We start from the raw sequence: 6,000 nt of genomic DNA, 5'->3' as shown, positions 1-6,000 counted from the left end.
TCCTCCTGGGCCCGTTTAACTTCCTCAATCAAGTCAACAGATATCTCCTCTTCTGGGGTTACCTGTATCATTTGTCTCTGTCCTTTGTAGCCTGCGGCCTCCTTTGCGGCTTCGTCTGCTCTCTGGTTTCCTTTTTCCACCATGCTGGTTCCTTGGGAGTGAGCTTTGCATTTTATAATGCTCACCTCCTCTGGGTCAGCCAAGGCCTTTTCCAGTTCCTCCATTTCATGTTTGTGGGAAATAGGTGCATTGGTTGCTGTTCTGAATCCTGCTCTTTTCCACTGAGGCAGCTCCACATGCGCTGCTCCAAACGCATATGCCGAATCGGTGTAGATGTTCACTCTCCTGTTCTTGGCTAGTCTCAAAGCTCGAGCTAAGGCTATCACTTCAGCTCTCTGGGCCGACTGCTTTCCCTCAATCCTTCCTGACTCTCTGACCTGATAATCTCCTTCTACTCTGCAGACCACCGCATACCCTGCTTTCAGTCCTCCTTCGTCTCGGTGGCAACATCCATCGGTGAACCAGTCCTCAGCTCCCGGTATGGGTTCGGCCTTCAGGTCCTCTCTAATCTTTTCCTCAATCTGTGCTCTTTTGGCGCAGTCATGTGGTTCCCCTACACCCATTAAATCTGCCATGTTAATTCCTTCATGTGTGAATGTCAAATTTGGGGCCTCTAAGACTTTGCTCAGTCTCTGTTGTGCCCGTGGTGACATACAAAATGCTTGTGAATTCACGTATGCCACTATGCTATGTGTAGTGAGTATTTTTAGTGGGTGTTCTCTCACTACATGTGCTGTTTTTTGGATAATTCTAGCGACCCCTGCTGCATGTTGTGTGCATGTAGGATGCTTTGCTTCTGTTGGATGTAGTTTTACACTAACATACATGAGCACTTCTCTACCCCCCCCCCCCCCTTTTTTCTGAAACAACACTCCATTTACAATTGAGTTTGTTTCAGAAACATCCAAATAGAATGGCTCATCATAATTGGGTGTGGCTAAATCTGAGGCCCTTGACAAATCCTGTTTTACCCTAATAAATGCGGCTTCAGCTTCAGGCGTCCAAGGCAACTCAGCCTTAAAGTTTCGAACACCAACTTGCTTCATTAGGCCCCTTAAAGGGGCAGTTTTGCCTGCATAATCGGGAATGAACTGCCTGCTGTAACCTGTTAAACCAAGAAAAGAAAGCATTTCTCTCACAGTTCGCGGTTTTGGGTGTGTCAAAATTTGGTCTCTGTGTGTGTTCATCAAACCCACTGATTTGTGTGCGATTACCCGGCCCAAAAAGGTCACTTCAGGGCGAACTAACTGCAGCTTGTCTTTACTTACTTTAAAGCCACATTCCGCCAACCTATTCAACACAACGAACGATGCCGCTGTACAATCCGCTGCTGACGGGGCTGCAATGAGAAGATCATCAACATATTGTATTAATGTACAATCATTAGGCAAATTACATGACGACAGGGCTTCTTTAAGCACCTGATTGAAAATGCCTGGAGAAAGTGCAAAGCCTTGTGGCAAACGTGTGTATCTGAGTTGTTGGCCTCTGTATGTGAATGAAAAAATGTCTCTGAGTGACTCATGCAGAGGAAGACAAAAGAATGCATTTGCCAGGTCAATGCACGTGAACCACTTTTGGTCACATGTGATAGCTGATAAAGCTGTGTACGGATTTGGTACCGGTACAGTAGTAGAGAGCAATATTTCATTAATGGCTCTCAAATCATGTGCCATACGGTATTTTCCTGTTCCATGTTTCTCCACTGGTAGAATTGGTGTGTTCCACAGTGAGTGAGAGGGCTCTAACACCCCGGCCCTTAGCAGGCCTTCTATTGTTTCTGTAATTCCTGCCTCTGCTTCAGGTTTGTGTTTATACTGTGGTCTATTGATTGGTGTGTGTGACTTGAGCTGGAACAAGACAGGAGGACACTTAGCTAGGCCAACATCCGTGGGCCCTTTTGACCATAGACTGTCAGGCAGATTCGACAGTCCAGCAACTGCGTGAGGATGATCTACACACTCCTCACCATGTGTTTTTGAAATTTCTTTATGTTCCAAAATCACTGTATCCTCACAGGCACAAGTTATGCGATAGGTTTTACAATTTGGAGCATAAGATAAGTTAGGAATTTGGGTTCTTTGCCACCCTGTGTCGTCCAGTGCTCGCCTGACCATTGGACCTAGATCACCTGCACCATGACCTTGGTGGACCGCCAATGTAATGTGAGGGGTTGAATTTTCTTCCACATTGTACCAAGGCAGTTGTTCATCAGTTAATTTCACAGCCGCGGCTACACCTTCTGGTCCGATGTAGATGTCATGTGTTTGCACATTCCACGTCTGACCCTCAAGATCAGATTGAAATAATTCACGATAGGTGTCGTCATTCTCTTTATCATAAAACAGGGTAACGTGGTAAGGGTCGCGCGGAGGGGAGTAAACTGCCAAGCTCATTATCCAGGGTCTCCACAGCTGAAATTGCCTCAGAACATCCTCTTTCACTAGTCTCCCCCAGTAGATGTTGACTTTTGCTCTTTCACAGTCTTGAAGCAGATATTGAGTCTTTGAACTTGTTCCCAGGCACGGAAAACGCTGGCCCCCTGGCAGAGTCACAGATAATCCATCTGCTGAACATGTGATTGTGGCGCCCAACTTCACGAGCAGGTCCCTGCCCATAAGATTTACTGGCGCTTGCGATGACACCACATAGTTGTGTTTCAAAGTCTGCTTGCCCAGCTTTGTCAAAGCTGGGTCAGTCACTGGCAGAGTTGTCGGGATCCCGGAAAAACCCACCACGTTCACTGTGTGGCAGGACAACGTTGCACTGTCTGGTGCTGCTCTCAAGGTTGAATATGTTGCTCCAGTGTCTACTAAGAAGGGCAATTCTGTCCCTTCTACAGTCATTAACAGCATGGGATCTGCCATCACCATACTGTTTGGTCCCTCCGGGTCCCTTCAGTACTGGTCCTCCCTCCAGTCAGCCACTGGATACTGCGCGGCTGGTGCTGCACTCGGGTTTGGGGCCTGATATGCTCCCCTAGAGCCATCTCTTGCTCTCGGAGCTCCACGTGCCTGGGATTGGTAGCCTCTTCTTTGATTGTTCTGACGACGTTCTGGGCAATATTTGCTCCAATGACCCTCTGCTCCACACCTCCAACAGACATTCCAAGGCACACCGCTGAGATTCCCCGTGTCACGAGCTCTTTGTACTCCCCCCGCTGAGCCACCACGCCCTCTGTACGATCCACCGGTTCCCCAATTCCCTGTGGGTTGGTTCTGCCTTGGTGCATTGGCGGGCCATCCGTCATTAGTGCAGGGACCCGGGCCACTATCTGGCCATTCAGGCCCAGGACCAGGCTGGGTCGCAACTATCATAATTTTTTCTGTTTTTTCTTTTTCCTCTTTTTTCTTTTCGCTGGCTTTGTTTCTGGCCTCCACCAACTGTAGTTTGAGTAGAGACGCTTGTGCCTCCTCCAACTCTTTTTTCTGCTTGTTCGCCCTGTCCTGCTCCAGCTGCAAACGATGTGAGACGTGTCTTTCCCACTGCACCGAATCTGCTACGGCAAAATCGGGATTTTTCTGTAGATCTTCTGTGACCTGGTTTGGCAGCCCTGCCAGCACCGCTGAGCGAAACCACGCCCGATGCTCACCTTCTCTACCCGGATGGGTACCTGTTTCTAACAACCACTGATCTCTGGCTTTTTCTAAAAACTCTCTAGGTGTGTTTTGGGGGTCCCAAATTATTTTAGGTATGGCTCCTGTATTAGGGGTTGGGTACTTTTCACGGACTGCGTCAGACAAAGCACATTGCACTTCATGATAAGGCAAATCATTTGCATGGCGAGTTGTGCGAGCTATAGCCTCTACATCTGCTAGCCCACCACCGAGCATACACCGCGCAGAAATGGCGCGAAAATCGCCAATCGCAAGCTCCTCTCCTTCTGTTAGTCTGCCTAATTCACGCAACCACCTAGCTCCTCCTCCAGTTATAGGTGGAAGCTGTTTAACCAATGCCTCCAAATCTCTTACTTTGTATGCGCGGTACACTGGTTCATTTTTTGCACCAGCCACTAAAGGCAAATTATAATGAGTGCCCGCAGCTTTTTCTGCTTTGGTCACAGTTTTACACTGTCCCAATTTTCCCTTGCCTTTTGAACTCTTAAAAATAGGCCTCCTCTGTCCCTGCTCTTTTTTCACCTGTCTTGACCTAAGATTCCTGGCTATACTTGGTTCTGACGCGACTCCTCCTCTGTCGTTATCTTCATCATCTTCTTCCTCCTCTGTGGTAGATGAATCATTGTCGCTCTCCTCTTCTGCCATGCTTTTGGTCATTTTGTCCTTTACGGTCTTCAGTGTATTTAATACTTCCAATAGCCCTTGCGGGGCTTCAAGCATTCGTCCGAATACTTCTCCTGCCCATGTGTCTGACTTGGCCATTGCTTTGGAGTGTTTTGACCTGGTTTGGGCCTGCTCTTCTCTTGCTGGTGTTGGCAGCCCGATGAAAGCCGGTTGTGCCATCCTTTCCACCGGTGAAATCATTTCCTCGTTTGTTGGGGTCCAATCCGCTTCTCCAGTCTGGTCTGGCAGGCTCTCTCTTGATGCTTCGGCTTTTGGCCTGTCTTCTCTCTCATGTGAACAAGAAGGCAAAGGCAAGCCTTCCTCTGCGGCTGATGTTATCTCTTTCCCTTCCCCATTCAGGGACTGACATTTAACTGTCATAGGCCCTTCATTATGAAACACCCGTGGTGCTCTGGTGTATTCAACATCAGCTACTCCTCCCACAACCACTGCCGTCTGTCCATCGGGGCCTTGAACTTGTCCTCCTCTGAGGGTCATTACAGGCATGACATATTGTCGTCCTACGGCATTAGATGTTAATGTGGCCCAAGGAAGAATCTCTGCTGTGTGATACTTGTTAGCATCTCCTGGTTTTGGAATCCAGTTCTTCATTTGGTCTTCCAGCTTCTTATTTTGGTCTTTCAGTTGTTTCAAAGCCTCCATTATGCTTTCCATATCTTCTGTTTCAGCTGTGTCATCCTCCTCCATCCAGGAAGATGCTCCATTCCACAAGAACATCCACTTGCAACACTTTGCATGAGTTTGCTGTAGTTTCTTGATTTGTTGTTTAATTTTCCAGTTGATTGAACGTTTCTCTGCCTCGGTTTGCAGTTGTTCCAATTGCTGCTCACATCTCTCTCCTTCTATTTTGAGCACAAGACTTAGGGCTATTTTGTCATCCAGCCCTCTCTGTTGGGAAGCAATAAGCTTGTTTAGCTCAGCTTCCATTGCTTTGCCTTCCTTCTCAGCTAACTTTGATGATCCAGGGGAAGCTAAACGAATAGCTCTTTTTAACTGTTGCTGCTGCTCCTTTAGAGGCTTATAGCCTCTGTGCCCAGTAGGTGTCGTGTTCGGGCCGTCAGCCATTATCCTAGAACACAAGCTTACCTCCCTTTTTTGTGACGTTATACGGCTCCTCCTTCTGGATCACTCCGCAATGTCTGCCTGTTAGCTTTCAGAATTACTTTCGCTCCTCCCAGGGTCACTGTCTCCTTGTGATCTGCTTGGTAAGACACACAGCCAACGCAGTGTGTCAAGACTTAACCAAGCCTCTTTCAATCTTCACTTTTAATAACTACTTTTCACTCTGTAACATAAATGTTATAAACTCATACACACTGCATGTTAACTTTGGGGCACAAAACAATAACACAGCTCGAATGCATTCACACAGCCTTAAATTTTTCACAGAAAATTGCTCCAAAGCAATATCATGTTTGCTCACAAACTAACAAATTCACCGTGTTGTTTACCGAGCAAGGGAGCAATGGACCAATTAAATCCAAACTCCTCAATAATTAGCTGTATAGCTCGCTCTACTTCAATGCCAAACCATAGTACTGTGATTAGCTTTATTCAAATCAAACCTATGTTTCAAAGCCTTTCAAACGCACATCCACACACACAATTTCAACCACGCACTCTCAAGCACACATTTGTC

The sequence above is a fragment of the Mchenga conophoros genome, linkage group LG3 (assembly GCF_057382185.1).
Source record: "Mchenga conophoros isolate Kocher_MC1m ecotype Shallow Benthic linkage group LG3, M_conophoros_male_GT1.1, whole genome shotgun sequence".
NCBI classification, from domain to species: Eukaryota; Metazoa; Chordata; class Actinopteri; order Cichliformes; family Cichlidae; genus Mchenga; species Mchenga conophoros.
Note: the sequence above shows the minus strand (reverse complement) of the source record.